Source organism: Rhinopithecus roxellana, chromosome 11 (assembly GCF_007565055.1).
Source record: "Rhinopithecus roxellana isolate Shanxi Qingling chromosome 11, ASM756505v1, whole genome shotgun sequence".
NCBI classification, from domain to species: domain Eukaryota; kingdom Metazoa; phylum Chordata; class Mammalia; order Primates; family Cercopithecidae; genus Rhinopithecus; species Rhinopithecus roxellana.
This window is the reverse complement of record NC_044559.1, coordinates 77,912,262-77,930,796: the sequence shown is the minus strand read 5'-3', so window position 1 is coordinate 77,930,796 and position 18,535 is coordinate 77,912,262. Positions and strand designations below refer to the sequence as shown.

The window sequence follows — 18,535 nt, the reverse complement described above, 5'->3', positions numbered from 1 at the left end:
GTCTTGCTCTGTCGACCAGGCTGGAGTGCAGTGGCCGGATCTCAGCTCACTGCAAGCTCCGCCTCCCGGGTTTACGCCATTCTCCTGCCTCAGCCTCCCGAGTAGCTGGGACTACAGGCGCCCGCCACCTCGCCCAGCTAGTTTTTTGTATTTTTTAGTAGAGACGGGGTTTCACTGTGTTAGCCAGGATGATCTCGATCTCCTGACCTCGTGATCCGCCCATCTCAGCCTCCCAAAGTGCTGGGATTACAGGCTTGAGCCACCGTGCCCGGCCGAGACAGAGTCTTGCTCTGTCTCTCAGGCTAGAGTGCAGTGGCACGATCTCTGCTCACCACAACATCTGTCTCCTGGGTTCAAGTGATTCTTGTGCCTCAGCCTCCTGGGTCCAAGCAATTCTCATGCCTCAGCCTTCCGAATAGTTGGGACTACATGTCAGCATATGCCACCACACCTGGCTAATTTTTTTATTTTATTAGAGACAGAGTTTCACCATATTGCCCAGGCTGGTCTCAAACTCCAGAGCTCACGCAATCCATTCATCTCAGCCTCCCAAAGTGCTAGGATTACAGGCGTGAGCCACTGCACCCAGCCAAGCACTCAGTACTCCTGAGCACTGGTAATCAGGGAGAACCTGTATTTCTATGTCATGCTGAGAATCAGGCTTGCTAGGAACAGTCTCCTCACAGGTCAGCCCAGGGTCTAGACACCTGACCTCAGATACATCACTGGCCTACAGTACTTTCCCTGTGTGCCTCCCCTGGGTGAAGCAAGCTGCCACATCCATTATGTACCTCTAGAGCACCCTCACTACCTGCACCTCCACAGACACTGTATCATACTAGAATATTCCTATTTCATTGCCTGAAATGCACTGTTGATGTCTGTTGGGGAAGACGAGAGCCCTGCCCTCTGGGTGTTCATGAAGAAATAAACTCCTGCAGGGCGGGGCCTATGTCTACAGTGTTGATGAGACTGCTCTGTTAAAGTACTTCTTGGCTGGGCGCGGTGGCTCACACCTGTCATCCCAGCACTTTGGGAGGCCTAGGCGGGTGCATCACCTGAGGTCAAGAGTTCGAAACCAGCGTGGCCAACGTGGTGAAACCCCACCTCTACTAAAAATACAAAAAATTAGCTGGGTGTGGTGGCGGGCACCTGTAAGCCCAGCTACTCGGGAGGCTGAGGTTGAACGCGGGAGGCAGAGGTTGCAGTGAGCTGAGATCGCACCATTGCACTCCAGCGTAGGCAACAAGAGCAAAATGCTGTCTCAAAATAAATAAATAAATAAATAAATAAATAAATAAATAAATAAAGTATTTCTTAAGCCAAAGTTCCACATATAAGCAGAGATTTACCTACCCAATGGGGCACCCTCCCATCCCTGGCGCTAACATCAGAGCTGTCTTTCTCTTCATCCAGCAAATTGGGGCACCCCTAGAATGCTGTGAAACACTGAGCAACAGAGGGAATGACACCAACAAGAGATAGAAACCTCCAAGAAAATACCAGGGCCCAGCTGGGCTTCTGTCCCTGCTGTCTTCTGCATTCCTTCAATGCAGCCCTCTGCTCCACAGAGGTGATGGTAAATGTCCCACCCATTCCATGATGGAGATGTAGTGAGGGGAGAAAAAAATGTATGGGCACAGGAGAAAGGGCTGTGGGGACCAGCCTACGTGCAGGCAAGCCAGGAGAAAGGAGACACTGAAAGGATCCTTATTCAAAGGACCAGTGACCAGTTGTGACACTCAGAGGGCTTCGTGGACATACTGGCATTTTCACATCAGCTTGCATGACTAAAGCAGCCCCCGGCTGAGAAACATTCCATTACATATCCCTCCCCAGGTGGTCAGTCAGCTCTACAAGCATAGCCCTTCCTGACAACAGTCTTTCTCCCCTCCACTCTGCTGTTTGAAAATGCCTCCTTGGCTCTCCCTATACCTTCTGTCCCCTTCTCAGTCTCAATAATAGTAATCAGAATTCACTGAGTGATTACTATTTATGTATCAGGCATAGTTCTTTCCTTTCCTTTTTTTTTTTTTTTTTTTTTTGTTGAGATGGAGTCTTGCTCTGTTGCCCAGGCTGGAGTGGTATAGTGCTGTGATTGTGGCTCACTGCAGGCTCAACCTCCCAGGCTCAAGAGATCCTCCCACCTCAGCCTCCCAAGTAGCTGGGACTACAGGCTTGCACCACCACACCCAGCTAATTTTTCAAGTTTTTGTAGAGATGGGGGTCTCCCTATGTTGCCCAGGCTGGTCTCGAACTCCTGGCTCAAGTGATTCTCCCACCTCGACCTCCAAAGTGCTGGGATTACAGGTGTGAGCCACCACACCCAGCCCACAGTTCTAAAGACTGGAATGACTGGATCATCTAATCCTCCCTGCAATCCTGTGAGGCAGGTGCTATTGCTATTACTTCCTCCATCTCACAGGTGACACAACTGAGGCACAGGGCAGTGACTTACCCTAAGGCCCAAATCTAGGAAGTAGCAAAGCCAGGATTTGAACCCAGGCAGCCTGAGTGCAAAGACTACTCTCAGTTGCCCTACCTCACCTCAGGGAGAGAAGAGCCGCACTCAAAGAGAAGAGACCTGTTCCTAGCTCAGTCCCATCTAGCCACGTAACCTTAAACAAATGGCTTTTCTGTGCCTCAGTTGCCTCCACCATGAAATGCTAATCATAAATGTCTGGTCTGGAAACACAGAATCTTAGCTCTATGATCAGCCTGCCTAAGAGAGCCTCCTGAGATTATAGAAACACTCTACAACTGCCCATGCTGACCATAGGGCAGTCACTAGCCACACGTGCCTACTGAGCATTCGAAATGTGGCTAGCATGACTGAGACGCTGAATTTTTAATGGTATTTCAAACTAATTAATTTCAATAGCCACATGTGGCTAGCAGCTACTATGCTGGACAGCTCAGCTCTAGGCTACAAATTCCAAGAGGGTAGGTGCCATTTCTCTTTGTTCGCTGCTATATTCTCAGAGCCCAGCATGGACGCTGGTCTATAACTGGTGCTCAATAACTATTTGATGAACAAATCAAAAGCAAAGGACTTTACAGGTGCTCTAATAGTACCTCATCTCCCACACAGGCATCAATTCTTCATGTTCCCTGGCGAGTGGACATTTAGCCTCGGCTTGACACAGAATTCAGGGCTTCCTAATGCAGTCTGGTAGGGAGTTGCTCTTACAATAAAAAATTTCTTCCACTGAACTAAATCAATCTCCCTAAAATTTCTAGTCACTAGTCTTGGCACATAAACTCACAAGTGTGGGAAAATCAAAAGAAGTTATGAAAAAACACTTAAATGTTTTTAAACACCTTAATGCAGGGATACATCCATAATTCATTTTCATGGTTAAGATGAATCTGATCTTAACTGGTAACAACAGTCTTTCTCCACTCCACTGTGCTGTTTGAAACAAATATACGACTACTATCTGTTTGGGAAAAAACAATCCTCTAGTGTCAGAGCTGTGGTCCAGAATTGCTGTCTCCATTGATTTTAATACCAATGCATTTGAGTCCCCCATCTCCATAAGTGGGCCAGGGAATGTGCAGCTAGGCTCTCAACAAGCTAGCCTTGTTCTCCAGGCCCATAGTTCTTTTCCACTCCTCAGTGAAAAAATCCAGTATTTCCTACATACCCCCTATGTACCAACCACGGTGGTAGACACAGGAGATACAGAGGATGGCGATGTGGTGCTCACAAGGAGCCCTCGGTTTAGAAAAAGGGAGAGTCAAACTGTGCAGAGGAGTTACTCTGTACAAGGCACTGAACTAAGCCAGGAGAAAGACATAGAAACCAAACACAATCAGCTCAGTGTGGCCCATGCCAAAACAAACACACACACAAAACACCACACTGGCTGCCTTAGAAGAGACACGTGGAGAATCCCATCACCGTGGCTTGCACACAGCAGGTGCTCAATGCACAGAATCGAATCAAACCTTGACCAACATCTCATTGTAAGGCTGGGAAAACCAAGGCCCAGATAGGTTAAGGGACTTCTCAAAGTGACTTGTGGTAGTTACTGACAGGGCTGAAGACAGCAACACTCTGTAACACTGTCTCCCTCCCAATGTGTCTTATCCTCCACTGCATGGGGAGAATAGGCAGGATCTGCTACCTGTTATTATGTCTATCTCAGAATAAGCGACGGATTTATTTTTGTAACACTCTATGTTTGGGTCTCTTGAAATCTGATGACTAAATGTACGCATATCATCTTAGGAATGGGCACTCAATCATTTAACAAACATTTCTTGAGAATATACCCTATATCAGGCACAAATTTAAGTGTGTGAATGAAGAAATGAAATAAACTTTTGGTCAAATCAGAGAGCTTAACACCCATGTTTATCTCTGCTCTCTTCTGGACTCCCACTAAAAGTACAGTAGACGGATGCGTTTCTTAATGAAAAAGAGACCCCAGCAGATGAGCTATGTCAACAGCAGTGGAGAGCTGACCACCATGCAGTAGCTGATTTAGGTTTCTGCGTTGTCTGCTCTGTTAAGTGCAAGCAGGGCAGGAGCCACTAAACAAGTGCCCAACTCATGGCACAGAAATTCAGGAACTGGAGGCACCAAGGACTCTAAAGGGAAACAGGGTGGGGCTAAAAAGAAGGGTGCCTGCCTGCCTGCAAGTTGGTACAAAGAGCAGTCAGACCCAGGGTCCCTCATGCAATCTTCTCAGACTGGTGGTTTCCCTGCCTCAGCCAGCAGAAGGTGGAGATCCACTGATCAGGTAACTTACACCAGAGACACAGCAGAGGGAGGGACACAGCTGAGGGAGGCAGAGAGATGGAAGAGAGGGATGGTGGGTGGGGCAACTTTCAAAAGACCCAGGGATTGAGTGAAAGTCTGCATATCAAACAGACTAATACCTAGCCCCTTTCCCCATGGAGGCTCCCAGAATGCAAGAAGGCCAGGCTGTTACTCACCCCACCCCACCCTACCCCACATCCAGGTAAAATCCTCTCCAAGAAAGCCCTATCCAGGAAAGCCCCAGAGAAAAGATCTACCGGCGCTGATATCTAGGTTGCTCCAGTAGAGAAAAAGGGGGCTCTCTGCTGGATCACTCTACAATGAAGTTAACAAGTCCCTTCCTTGTGGCACTGATGCCCAATCAGCATTTCGGTGTCCCTTCTTAAAATATACATAGACAATCAAGGATCAGCATGCATGGAAGGATAGCTGCAATGGAAGATACAGTAACCAAAACAAGTGGAAAAAGGGACTTGGAGGAAACAACATCTTCCAAGGGACAGCAGGGAACAGCATAAAACCATAAAAAATAAAAAAAATAAAAAAAAAAAGCTAATATAAAGGAATTTACTGTACCCATGAAACAAGAATAGAATGTCATCTAAAAAAGAAAAGCAAGCGCTCAGAGAACTAGGGAGCTCTTAGAAAGTAAAACATGCAAATATGTTTCATATAAACACATGAAAGCATGAAGTTTAAAATGGAAAAGGGTTGAAGATAAAGCTGAAGATAGCTCTCTGAAAGTAAGACAAAAATATAATAAAATGAAAAAAGGAAATAAAACATTTTAAAATTATAAACTTGATACAGGAAGTCCAACATTCAACTAATAGGCATTCCAAAGACAAAACACAGAAAATGGAGAAAATGAAATTATTAAAAGATATCTATTTAAGAAAATTTCCCCAACTGAAAGACGTCAATCTTCAGATCAAAAAGGCACACACTGGCCAGATGCAATGGCTCACACCTGTAATCGCAGCACTTTGGGAGGCCGCAGCGGATCACCTGATGTCTGGAGTTCAAGACCAGCCTGGCCAATGTGGTGAAACCCCTGTCTCTACTAACAATGCGAAAATTAGCCGGGCGTGGTGGCACGCGCCTGTAATCCCAGATACTTGAGAGGCTAAGGCACAAGAATTGCTTGAACCTGGTAAGCGGAGGCTGCAGTGAGCCGAGACTGCACCACTGCACTCCAGCCTGGCCAACAGAGTGAGACTCCATCTCAAAAAAAAAAAAAAAAAAAAAGGCACACAACAAAGACCCAGGCCAATCATTTTTAAAGCAAGGAAATTTCAAATACAGGAAAGAAAGAAGATCCTAAAAACTTTCAGTGAAAAAGCAGGTTACCCATAAATGATCAAGAATTAGAATGGTATCCAAATTTTGATAGCAATATTGGAACCTAGATGACAGTGGAATGATGGCTTCAAAATTCTAAGGGAAATGGCTTTCAACTTCAAATTCTAGATGAATCAAATCACCAATCAAATATGAATGTAGAATACGAACATTTTCAGACCTGCAAGCTTAAAATGATCAGCTTCCACAGACCCTCTCTCAGAAACTTGTGGAGGAATAAATCAACAGAGGAAACAGAATCCCACCCAGGATAAGGTGAGGAAATTCCCAGGATGAGTCATGCCACAGGCCTAGAGGTCAACGGGCAAGAACAAAGGAGAGAGAATGGAGACCCATAGGAGGGAAGTCTCCAAAAGGGTGTAAAAAAAAAAAAAAAAAAAAAAAAAAAAAAAAACAGTAATAAAATAAAAAGGAACAAGCCCAGGCACAGTGGCTCATGCCTGTAATCCTAGCACTTTGAGAAGTTGAGGTGGGAGGATTTTTTGAGGGCAGGAGTTAGAGACCAGCCTGGACAATCTAGTGAAACTCCATTTCTACCAAAAAAACTTTAAAAATTAGCTGGACATAGTGGTGCCTGTAGTCCTAACTATTCAGGAGGCTGAGCCAGGAGGATCACTTGATCCCAGGAGGTCAAGGCTGCAGTGAGCTACAATCGCACCACTGCACTCTAGCCTGGGGGACAGAGCAAGGCCCCATCTCAATAAATAAATAAACAGGAACACATGTTATAAAACAAATGTTTTAAGATGCTGTCAGATACTTTGCAAATTAGCAACAAGTACATAGAAACTAAGTAAATAGAAAATGTAAGATAATTATTAACTCAAAAAATGTACAAGAAAGAAAATGTTATAGTATACTATATGGCTCTGTCATGAACACTACACAGCCAAAATAATGTCAGCACCAAATATCAATGTAATCAAAAATTGTGATTTATCTATAATGAAAGAATAGGAAGAAAGGGAAGTATTGGGGAGCAGAGGAGAGGCTCCAATCCATAGTAAGACATCAAGACAAAACATCTAAAAGTAACCTCTAGGCTCACACCTGTAATCCCAGAACTTTAGGAGGCCGAGGTAGGAGTTCTTGAGGCCAGGAGTTAAAGTCCACCCTGGCCTCAAGCAAAGTCTCAACATAGCAAGACCCTGTCTCTACAAAAACAAAAATAAGGAAAAACAAAAATAACATCTAAAATGAACAATCAGAAAACAGCATTGTAAACAGGTAACAATAAATATGACAGCAATATCAGGAGAAACAGCTCAGTGCATTAGAAGTAACTGTTGTAAACAGAGTAACAGTAGCCCCTCAAAGATGTCTACATCCTAACCACCATGCCTGGCTAATTCTTTGTATTTTGTGTAGAGATAAGGTTTTACTATGTTGGCCAGGCAAATCTTGAACTCCTGGCCTCAAGTGATCCAATGGCCTCAGCCTCCCAAACTGCTAGGATTACAGGCATGAGCCACTGCACCCAGCCAGCCTTTATATTTTTCTAGTAGTATTATTTGACTTTTTTTTTTTTTCTTTTTTTGAGACGGAGTATGGCTCTGTTGCCCAGGCTGGAGTGCAGTGGCACGATCTCGGCTCACTGCACTCCCTGGTTCCCTCACTGCACTCCCTTGAACTTCCACCTCCCTGGTTCAAGCGATTCTCCTGCCTCAGCCTCCAGAGTAGCTGGGATTACCGGCGCCCGCCACCAAGCCTGGCTAATTTTTGTGTTTTTTTAGTAGATACGGGGTTCTGCCATGTTGGCCAGGCTGGTCTCAAACTCCTGACCTCAGGTGATCTGCCCACCTGAGCCTCCCAATGGATTACAGGCGTAAGCCACCACACCCAGCCTATTTGACTTTCGAAACTCTGTGTGGGGCAGGGGTGCATGATGGCTCATGCCTGTAATCCCAGCACTTTGGGAGGCCGAGATAGGCAGATCACTTGAGGTCAGGAGTTCGAGACCAGCCTGGCCAACATTGTGAAACCCTGTCTCTACTAACAATAAAAAAATTAGCCGGGGGTGGTGGTGCTCTCCTGTAGTCCCAGACACTCGGGAGGCTGAGGCAGGAGAATCGCTTGAACCCAGGAGGCGGAGGTTGCAGTGAGCTGAGATCGCGCCACTGCACTCCAGCCTTAGTGACAGAGGGAGATTCCGTCTCAAAACAAACAAAAAAGAAACTCTCTGTGTACACACACACACACATATATATGTGAAATTTTTATACAAATTAAAATTTAATTTAAAAAGAGAAGAAACACAGACTCACTCTATTCCTAGAACTCACAATATGGGGGAGGAAACAGACAAGAGAACTAGCAATAACAACAGAAGTAGAAAGCTGAACACAAGAAGAAAGGCATCTCTTTTTTTTTGAGATGGAATTTCACTCTTGTTACCTAGGTCGGAGTGCAATGGCGTGATCTCAGCTCACTGCAACCTCCACCTTCTGGGTTCAAGCAATTCTCCTGCCTCAGCCTCCTGAGTAGCTGGGACTACAGGTGTGCGCCACCACGCCCAGCTACTTTTTTGTATTTTTAGTAGAGATGGGGTTTCACCATGTTGGCCAGGCTGGTTGTGAACTCCTGACCTCAGGTGATCCACCTGCCTCGGCCTCCCTAAGTGCTGGGATTACAGGCATGAGCTACCACGCCCAGCTGAAAGGCATCTCTTTAAGATGTGAGGGAAGTCTGAGGGAAGAAAGCATCAGCCAGGAAACGCAGAAAAAAGCCTTCTGGTGAGGGAACCAGTCCTGGTGGGAGGTGCAGGGGGGCCTGGCCTTTGGGGACGTGTAGTAGGGAATGACTGGGCATCTGGTGGTTTGGCAGAGCAGGCAGGAAAGCATGGAGGCTCAGCACCAGCAGGTTTGATGCCTACCGTATCCCTGGCTTCTTCAGCTGGGGTATGGGACTGATACGCATATTTAGGGCGGGCTGGGACAAATGAGGCCCCACGATAAACACATTTTCTAGAATGTCAATTGTATTCAACAGTAAAGCAACTTAAATACTTTTATACTAAAACCAGCACAGATATATTACAGAGAATACAAAACTCATGTGATTTTTTAATACAAAACTGAAGACTTCAAGGTGACTTCTTGTTTGCGGGGCCCACTTTAGATTCTAAAGTACTTGCTGACCACTGAGCATCAACAGTCAATCCTCTCTGTAACTAATGAGAGTCAGAAGAAAAGCATAAAGCGGTACAGCAGCCATCCATCAAAGCATCTGGGGACTTTACACCAGCAACTGCTGATGGGTGCCCACCCTCCCAAGGTGGGCAGAAGACATACCTTGGGTCCCACTCAACACTAATCAGAAAGTTAACAAGCATCTCATTCTTTTCCAAAAGGGTCTGGGTCCTGCTACAGCCAGTTAGGTTAGCTCAGCCTGAGGAAACAGAGAAAACAATGATACTAATTCTTCCTGGATGTGCTCTCTAGGCCATAGCCTGCCAGCCCCTATTCTAAGCAGTACAGCAGTCACTGAGAAGAGCCCCACCTCTGCCATCAGCAGCCCTAGCCCTTATAGTACAGGCCTCTGTTACAGAATGCATTAAAGACACTTTTTCCATGGAAGGAAGCCTAGAAACAGGGTACATCCCTTGAGAGAGGGTGTCCCTTGTGGTCCACAATACAAGGGTGGAAACTTTTTTCCATTGTTGTAAAAACAATAACCGCATGACAGAGACCTGGGAACTTTTTTTTCTATAAAAAGCCACTGCTGACCACAGAAGAAGTAGGGGGATAAATCAATGGAAGGCCACACAGAAATAAAAAGCAATTTAGTTGGATTTGGTTCATTTGCCTCTTTTTTGTTTTGTGTGTAAAACACATACACATTCAAAAAAGACAGAACTCAATTGATTTTATGTATGTATGTATGTATGTATGTATGTATTTATTTATTTGGATGGAGTCTCACTCTGCAATCTCGGCTCACTGCAACCTCCACCTCCCAGGCTCAAGCAATTCTCTCTGCCTCAGCCTCCTGAGTACTTGGGATTACAGGCACCCACCACCACGCCCAGCTAATTTTTGTATTTTTAGTAGAGATGGGGTTTCACCATGTTGACCAGGCTGGTCTCGAACTCCTGGCATCAGGTGATCCACCCGCTTCGGCCTCCCAAAGTGCTGAGATTACAGGTGTGAGCCACCATGCCTGGCCCTCAACTGATTTGAAATGAAGAACAGAGAACATTACATTTTAATGGCAATAGATTAAAAGAAACTACAAAGATATATTGCTGACAATAAGGAAAGAATGAGGGAGGAGGGCAAGGAGAAAGAGGTAAGAAAAAGAAATGGATAGAGGAGGGAGACGTAGGAAAAGAAGAATGGGGGACAGCAAGATTCAAGGACGGGCCCACGTGCCTAACCACACACAAAAATGGGGAGCCACCAAAGGACCCACAGAGATACTTCCCAGGGCTTGAAGAGTTAGCCAAAGTCAATTACGTTGTTCATGGCCAGCTGTTGGCTATAGCTCCAGACCTTGAACTACTATCACCCTTTATCCTTGCCTTCGAATGGTTAATGCTCTGGTCAACCACTGTTCACAGCTCTCTAATTGCTCATTGAAAATTCTGAGGCTTAGCTTAGGTCACAAGCCAGAAGCTCCCCCAAATGAGCCATAATTCAGTAGATCATTCATCTCCAAGTATCTCCTCTGAAAAGGGAGTATGTGAAACAGTATCTCATAAAACGTTCAAAGCACCGATGAAAATCCAAGGAGAAAATGCCGCTTGCACGGAAAAGAAATCCATGGAAAAGTGTTTTGTGTTTTGCATTTACAAAAAAACCGGGACTTCAGCAGAACTGAGTCCCACCTCAGCATCAGCCAGCATCACCACCCACACCCCTGACTTTCCACATGTCCACGTTCTGCATGCTCCCATGGATCTAAAGGCCTCAGTTGGCCCTGAAACTGAGCAGCCTCCATGCCACTCTGCAATCTGAGGGTGAACAGCAGCAATCCCAAGGAGATTCCAAGTGAGTCTCAGGTTGAGGCTGAACTCTCAGTCCACTCCCCCAACCCCCATTCTAGTCTTCCAAACCTCTCCTCACTTCAGCCCAAGGGCTGCAGAAGAGCTCAGCTGTTTCAGAGACAACAGAGCCTCCCCCTTTCAAGCTCCATCCTTTTCTCCTCCAAGCTTGGTTTCTGTGTTTTTTCCTTCCTCACATAACCTGTCCCCAGCCTCCTACTTTCTCTTGTCTGTTTCTCCAGTCTCTCTCTTCTTGTGCTCCTATTTCCTCCTCATGTTTTCCTATTCCATCTTAGGATCCTTTCTCTCAGAGGAAGAGGGGGCTTAACAGATACATATAGGCGGGCACAGTGGCCCAAGCCTATAACCCCAGCATGCTGGAAGGCTGATGCAGGCGGATAGCTTGAGTCCAGGAGTTTGAGACCAGCCTGGGCAACACAGCAAAACCCTGTCTCTACAAAAAGCACAAAAATTAGCTGGGTGTGGTAGTGTGTGCCTGTGGTCCCAGTTCCCCGGAGGCTGAGGTAGGAGGACTGCCTGGGCCCAGGAGGTCGAGGCTGCAGTGAGCTGTGACTGTGCCACTGCGTCCAGCCTGGGTGACAGATGAGACCCAGTCTCAAAACAACCACCACCACCAAAACACAAAAACAAACAACAAAACAAAACAAAAAAACCCCAGATACATGTGGAAACAAGATCTACAATCTCTCCACCTGAGTTCCCACCCCAACTCCACGTCTTGCTAGCTGTGCCACCTTGGAAAAATGGCCAAACCTCCCAACCCCTCAAATTCCTCAGTTTGGCAGGGGAGGGGGCGGAACATGGCAATCACAGAGGTCTTTTATAACTCTCATCTTCTAGATAGGTAAACGTTCACCTGTAGAACCATAAATAAACCAGCAAGTTAAACATCCACAGGGAAAGAGAACAAATTACAAAAACTCCTTTTCCTCAGCAATCTACCATCCCACCCTCATCTCCCACAGACAACCACTCACTCTGGGATCTCTCTCTGTGCCTCTCACTCCGGGCCATTCTAGCTCTGAATTATTTATGTACTTACAGTAAAACCTCACCAATCACAGTAATCAAGAAAAAGGCAGATGTGAATCCAACAGAAACCTGCGTCCTAGAATGCTTCTTTCATGCCATTGTGCAATACTTTGAATTTATTTATTTTTTTTTATTTATTTATTTTTTTTTTTTGAGACGGAGTCTCGCTCTGTCGCCCAGGCTGGAGTGCAGTGGCCGGATCTCAGCTCACTGCAAGCTCCGCCTCCCGGGTTTACGCCATTCTCTTGTCTCAGCCTCCTGAGTAGCTGGGACTACAGGCACCCGCCACCTCGCCCGGCTAGTTTTCTGTATTTTTTTAAGTAGAGACGGGGTTTCACCGTGTTAACCAGGATGGTCTCGATCTCCTGACCTTGTGATCCGCCCGACTCGGCCTCCCAAAGTGCTGGGATTACAGGCTTGAGCCACCGTGCCTGGCCTAATACTTTGAATTTATTATCAGTTTAGCAAACAGGAAAGAACCTGAAAATGCCGTCACAAACTGTGACTCTAAGAACAGCAGAGTTGTCAGGAACCCTGGAAGACCCTCTGCCCTATCATCCTCCACTTCACCAGCAAGGACATAGGCCCAGAGAGCAGAAGCCCAAACCCCAAAGATTGGTGGCCAGGACCAAAGCCAGCTGTCCTGCCTCTGGTCCAGAGCTCCTCCACCAAAGCTTTTTGAGACCATCCATGCCTTTCTCCTAGAGAGAGGTCAAATCCTAAATTACCATAGAGTGCCCTCTACAGCAAATCTATCTCCACATCCAGGGAGGGGTCAGGAGATAAGTTTGGATGACCCGATGATTATCAATGCTGAACAATAAAAACTTTCTTTCCTGGCCCTGCCCTTTCATTCTTTGCAAAGAAAGCCCTGGACTCTGCTATCTGTTTTGAACTCTATTTTAGAGAAGGGGAAAGAGGGGAATAGCTGAGCAGTGCTTTGTTCTACCAGGAAGAAGAATTTGCTCATCCTTTCCCATAACTCCTACCCACTCCCCAATATGCCCAATGTCTTCTGAAAAGTTTACAGAAACTCTCCAACTACAACAAATGAAAGCAGGCAGGAGAAGGAAAGGGCCACCAAGGTGGGTATAGTCCACAAGATGACAATACCCTCCCAACTCTTTACTCCAGAGGGTAGACAGCACTTCATTTCAGTTGCTAATTCCCTGCAGGGAAGTCACTAGAGGAGTGGTCTCAGGGCCCTCCAGCTGAGAATTGTGCTCTCTGCAACCCCTGGAGAACTAACCGTTTCCTAACCATCTGCTCCAACAGTGCCTAGGGCAAAGGTGCCAACAGACTAACCCTTCCCTTCTTTCCCCTCAGGCCAAGAGGGAGACATCAGAGCTTGGTTGGCAAGGGGCTATTTAAGGCAGCATCCAGAGGGCGGGGCAGAAAACTGCTGGAGGCATCCTTCTCCTCCACCCCTCCCCCTCACAGCCCAAACACACGCCCCTCACTCTGTAGACAGCCATCTACCTCATTGGTGTCTGAAGGCTGTAGATATGTCCATCATCTGCTTTCTGTCACTGATGCTGCTGACCCCTCTGCTGCCCACCCCACTTTTAATCCAACCCTCCTCTCTTCCATCACCACCAAGATACCTTTCCAACCAAGAACATAGAATTGAATCTAAGCAGAGGAGCTCAAAACACAAGGAGAGTGAAGACATCCCCCGCCTCCACTTAAGAGAGGAAAAAGGGCGCGGGGGGCTGGGCGGGGGCGGGGGGTTGAGGGGAGAGATGGAGTCAGAGGCCTGACATGCCAGATAGGTTCCATGATGTCTCTAGATGAACCTCCCTCCTATTGACGGTGAAACCAATTCCAGCAATTTCAGCAGGTCGGCCCTGTGACAACAGGGGCATCCCAACGCTCAGTGTTTAAAACAAAAATCCAACGCCTCGCCCAGAACATGCTGGGAAAACCCGAGGACTGGATAAAACGAGCCACGCTCAGTGGGATCCCTTCTGCTTTTATGTAGCAATGTAATAGCGTAATAAATTCTTGTCTGCCTGGAGAAAGCAGGCACTGGTGAATTTCAAAGCCATCTTACGACAGCGGATGTATGGGGATGCAGAATTCTACAGCACATTCCCCCATGAAGGAAACATAATGACTTCAAGCCTCTTTCCCCCTCTATCTTGAATGGCGCTACCACGTATCAAGGAAGCCACGTCGGAAAGCAGCGAGGTGGGAGCAGGGGATGCCCGGGGAATTCGGAGAAGGGAGTTGCTTGCTGTCCATGTCGGTGATGAGCTGCCTAGCAAGATGCTGTCAGCCACTCGGGGAGAAAAAGGGGCACGGGCGGCACGGGCAGGCGCGGTGTCCCCGGCGCATACTCTTCCCGGTTCATTCAGGCGGGTCCGGCCAGCCGCGTCGTCCTTGCGCCCCTCCCGCCGCCCTCTCCAGGGGATGCTGATGAATGAACACACCTGAGATGCCTCCATCCTGCCGCTCGCTCCCTCCGCCTTCCTCTGGCTGCTGCAGAGGTGCCCCTCCTCGGTAGTTTCACTTTACAGCACAAACCCATCCGGGCTTTGATGTCTCCTCCACCCACCCATATTGCAGCCACCCTGAGACGGGCGGACATTCTCTCCTAGCAGAGGCCACGATCGCACTACCCCCCACCCACCAAAAAAGGAAATTTATAAAAACCCCAACCCTGGAAGCCCCCAGATCCTCCGCACCCTGGGGAACTTCCCTTGAAAGACTAGGGATCCGCCGAGCAGGCAGGATGGACGGTTCGACCGCGGGGGACCACCGCTTTCCCCGTGCCCATAGGGGGATGCTCTGGGGGAGGGGGTCCCCCAAGTCCCTCCAACAGCTGGCCCTTTAAATGCGCTTCCTCCGAGGGCTGAACAAAGGCGCCGCCCGCGGGGGCCGGGCCGCGCACACCCCCGGCGCCGCCGCTGCCGAGCGGGCGAGCGCGGCCGGGCGGGCGGGCGCGGGCTTACCTTGCTGGTCGCCGGGCAGGCGGGCTGCGCGCGTCCGCCCCACTCGCACTACACGCTGCAGCTGGCCCCGCTCTGTTTTTCTGGGACTCAGCGCTGACTTCACCGACACTCCGCGGACAACCAATGGGCTGCGGTGCCCGCCCCCTCATTAGCATGCCTCTGGAACCGTCCACTCTGGCAGCGCCTGGCCAGCGGGCGGAGCCAAGGGGCGGGGCCGGGCCCGGCAGTGACAGGAAGGGGCGTGTGCGCAGATGGGAGGCGGGGAAGCGTCTGGCTCCTGGCTCCTGGCATTGTGAGCCCGCCGGCCTCCGCCGGTAACCGGCGCGCGGGCCAACTGACCCTTTCCGTCCTGGCCGGGCCGGACGCTGGCCTGGCGTGCCTTCTGGTTCTTCAGAAGGGTCGCCCACGGGGAGCTTGGAAGGAACCTTAGACGTAAAATAACTGATAAATTATTTAACCCCTGGGCCTCAGTTTACCCATCTGTAAAATGGCATAATAGTACCGATTTCGTAAAATCTAGTGAAGATTAACATAGTTAACATAGGTGATGCATTTAGATCAGTGCCTGCTGGCCGTCGTGCTACATAAACTTTTGCTGTTATCATTCGTGTGCTCTGTACCAACCAGTGTGCTTAATGCTTGCTGGATATTTCCTCATTTGATTCTCTTAGCCTGATAAGAGAGGAACGATTACTAATCCATATTTTTCTAGTGAGAAAACTGAAAATAATTACTATTTTTATGCGGGAAAACTGAGGTGTAGTTTAAGTGACTTATCCGAGGTCACACAGCAAGTGGTGCAACCAGGATTTGAACCCAGGCTCTGAGATTTCACTCATGCAACACACATATATTTAGAGGCTCTGTGGCATTGCTGGACCCCGGTGTTAACTGCAGAGAACAAGACAGGCAAGGCCCTTTCCCTCAGGAAGTTTCCATTTTAGTGGAGACAAACAAGTAAATAAATAAGATCCTCTGCAATGTGAAAAGTAGAGTGCATACAATGCAACAGGGTCATTGCAAGTGGAGGGAAGGCACTGTGTTAGATGGTGTTCAGAGCTAACCACTGTGCTATACTATTCTCCTAACCTCCTCTAGTCCCCCTCAGAGTTACAGAGACAGGGATCAGAGTGGGGAAACTGCTGGCCCAAGGTCGCAGAGCCAGCAAGTACTGGTGTGGAACTCGCTCCCTCCATGCCCAGCTTCCCACATCCCTGAAGATAAGACAGTCGCCCCTTGGGCTGAGCACAACTGATTTTTGTCAACTGCCCTTGCAAGAATATTCAGCCAGAACACGTTCCCAGTGAACAGGCTGTGGGTGCTGGGGTAAAGACTGGCCTTGATGACTGCACAGACTGATCAGAAGTTCATCAGCAAAGATTCTTAGATGTCAGGGAACGGTGACCCTTTGTCTTTGGTGACCACCTGGTGTCCTCTGCTGTGTATTAAAAAAGAAGAAGAAGAAGACTCCTAGCCATCTGGAAGCTTACTGTACAAATGAGAAAACACTGGGGAACTACTCAACCTAGGGAGTCCCCAGCCCACACCTTCCCCTACCTGCACCTTATCCTGCAGCTTTTCAAAGAACACTTCCCAGGCTCTCCTATTTACTCCACAATCTGAGTAAAGACAGCTCTCTCTGGGCTATAAAGTAATAAAACAGCTAATACTTATTAAGCACATCTAGGCTGCTATGCACTGTACTGTACTTGTGCTAAGAGCTTCATATGCATTAACTCACATCCACCACACAACCCCAGGTGGGAATAGTATTGTTATCCTGAGGTTATCCACAGAGGTGGAAAACAAAGGGTAGAGAGACTGGTTACTTACCCAGCAAATTCAGGGCAACACCATTTTAGAATAGCCAAAAAAAAAAAAAAAATTCAAAGCAATCCAAATATCCAATTTGAGTGCATTGGTTAATGATAGTACAACCATATGACAGAAGATCATATATTAATAGCTACAAAAAATGAAGAGGTTTATTGACACATAAAGATGCTCCTAATAGGCTGGGTGTGGTGGCTCATGCCTGTAATCCCAACACTCTGGGAGGCCAAGGTGGGCAGGGGCGGATCGCCTGAGCTCAGGAGTTCGAGACCAGCCTGGGAAACATGGTGAAACCCCATCTCTACTAAAAAATCCAAAGTTAGCTGGGCATGGAGGCATGCACCTGTGGTCCTAGCTTCTTGGGAGGCTGAGGCAAGAGGATTGCTTGAGCCTGGGAGGCAGAGGTTGCAGTGAGCCAAGACTGTGCCACTGCACTCCAGCCTGGGCAACAGAACGAGACTCCATCTCAAAAAAAAAAAAAAAAAAAGATGCTCAGATTATTGAATGGAAAAATAGATTGAAAACTAGTTTTATACTGCAATCCCATTAGAACTATTCTTATGGGACTGCAAGTAATTATTTTTGCTCATCTATAGTTTTCTGATTTTTTTCTTCACAAACATCTACCAACTTGTCTAATGAAAATAAAACAAAAAAAAAAAAAGAAAATAAAACAAAATAATTTTAAGATGAAAGACCAGACTCTATCAATGAAGATTTCAACTATACCATCTCAAGGAATCAACTATACCATCTAAGGCTTCAAGTCATCCCTCAAATATTGAACCTCTCTGCTGTTTCCAGTCTGTGTCACTGTTGCTTGTCTCACTGTAAGGCATAACATTGCCATTAGGATTTATGAAAGAAATGGAAAAATAGTGGAAAGTCAAGAGAGAAGGAAAGTGGAGAAAACAGAAAGAAAAATCCTACTGGTGACTCACGGAGTAATCCCAGCACTTTGAGAGGCCAAGGCAGGTGGATCACAAGGTCAAGAGTTTGAGACCAGCCTGGCCAACATGGTGAAACCCTGTCTCTACTGAAAATACAAAAAATTAGCTGGGCGTGGTGGCACACGCCTGTAATCCCAGCTACTCAGGAGGCTGAGGCAGGACAATCGCTTGAACCCAGGAGGTGGAGGTTGCAGTGAGCCGAGAGCACACCACTGCACTCCAGCCTGGCGACAGAGCAAGACTCCATCTCAAAAAAAAAAAAAGAAAAAAAGAAAAATCCTACTGTCCTTCAGGACTCATCTCAGGTGTTTCCTCCAAGAAATGTTCAAAGTCACTGTCTTTTGACGGATTGTGTTTCTGTTTTTGTTTCTGTTTTTGAGACAGGGTTTCACTCACTCCTGTCACCCAGGCTGGAATGCAATGGTGCAATCTCGGCTCACTGCAGCCTTGAACTTCTGAGCTCAAGGGATCCTCCTGCCTCACCCTCCCAAGTAGCTGGGACTACAGGCACAGGCCACTGTGGCCAGCTAATTTTTTGTATTTTTGGTAGAGACAGAGTTTCACCATTTTGCCAGGCTGGTCTCGAACTCCTAAACTCAAGCAATCTGCCCACCTCAGCCTCCCCAAGTGCTGG

The 18,535-nt window shown here is 47.5% G+C and overlaps 1 protein-coding gene across 43 annotated transcripts in view; it reads right to left on the bottom strand.

Moving 5' to 3' along the window:
* The window catches only part of SORBS1 (sorbin and SH3 domain containing 1), a 252,806-nt gene extending 237,589 nt beyond the window's left edge, over window positions 1-15,217 (bottom strand). For 42 of the 43 annotated variants that reach the window (XM_030940317.1, XM_030940329.1, XM_030940323.1 and 39 more), the window contains exon 1: window positions 15,119-15,217. The gene's annotated coding sequence lies outside the window, so the exon portion shown is untranslated. The remainder of the gene's footprint in view (window positions 1-15,118) is intronic. The other variant, XM_030940319.1, reaches the window with a different exon arrangement.
* Between the last annotated feature and the right edge of the window lie 3,318 nt (window positions 15,218-18,535).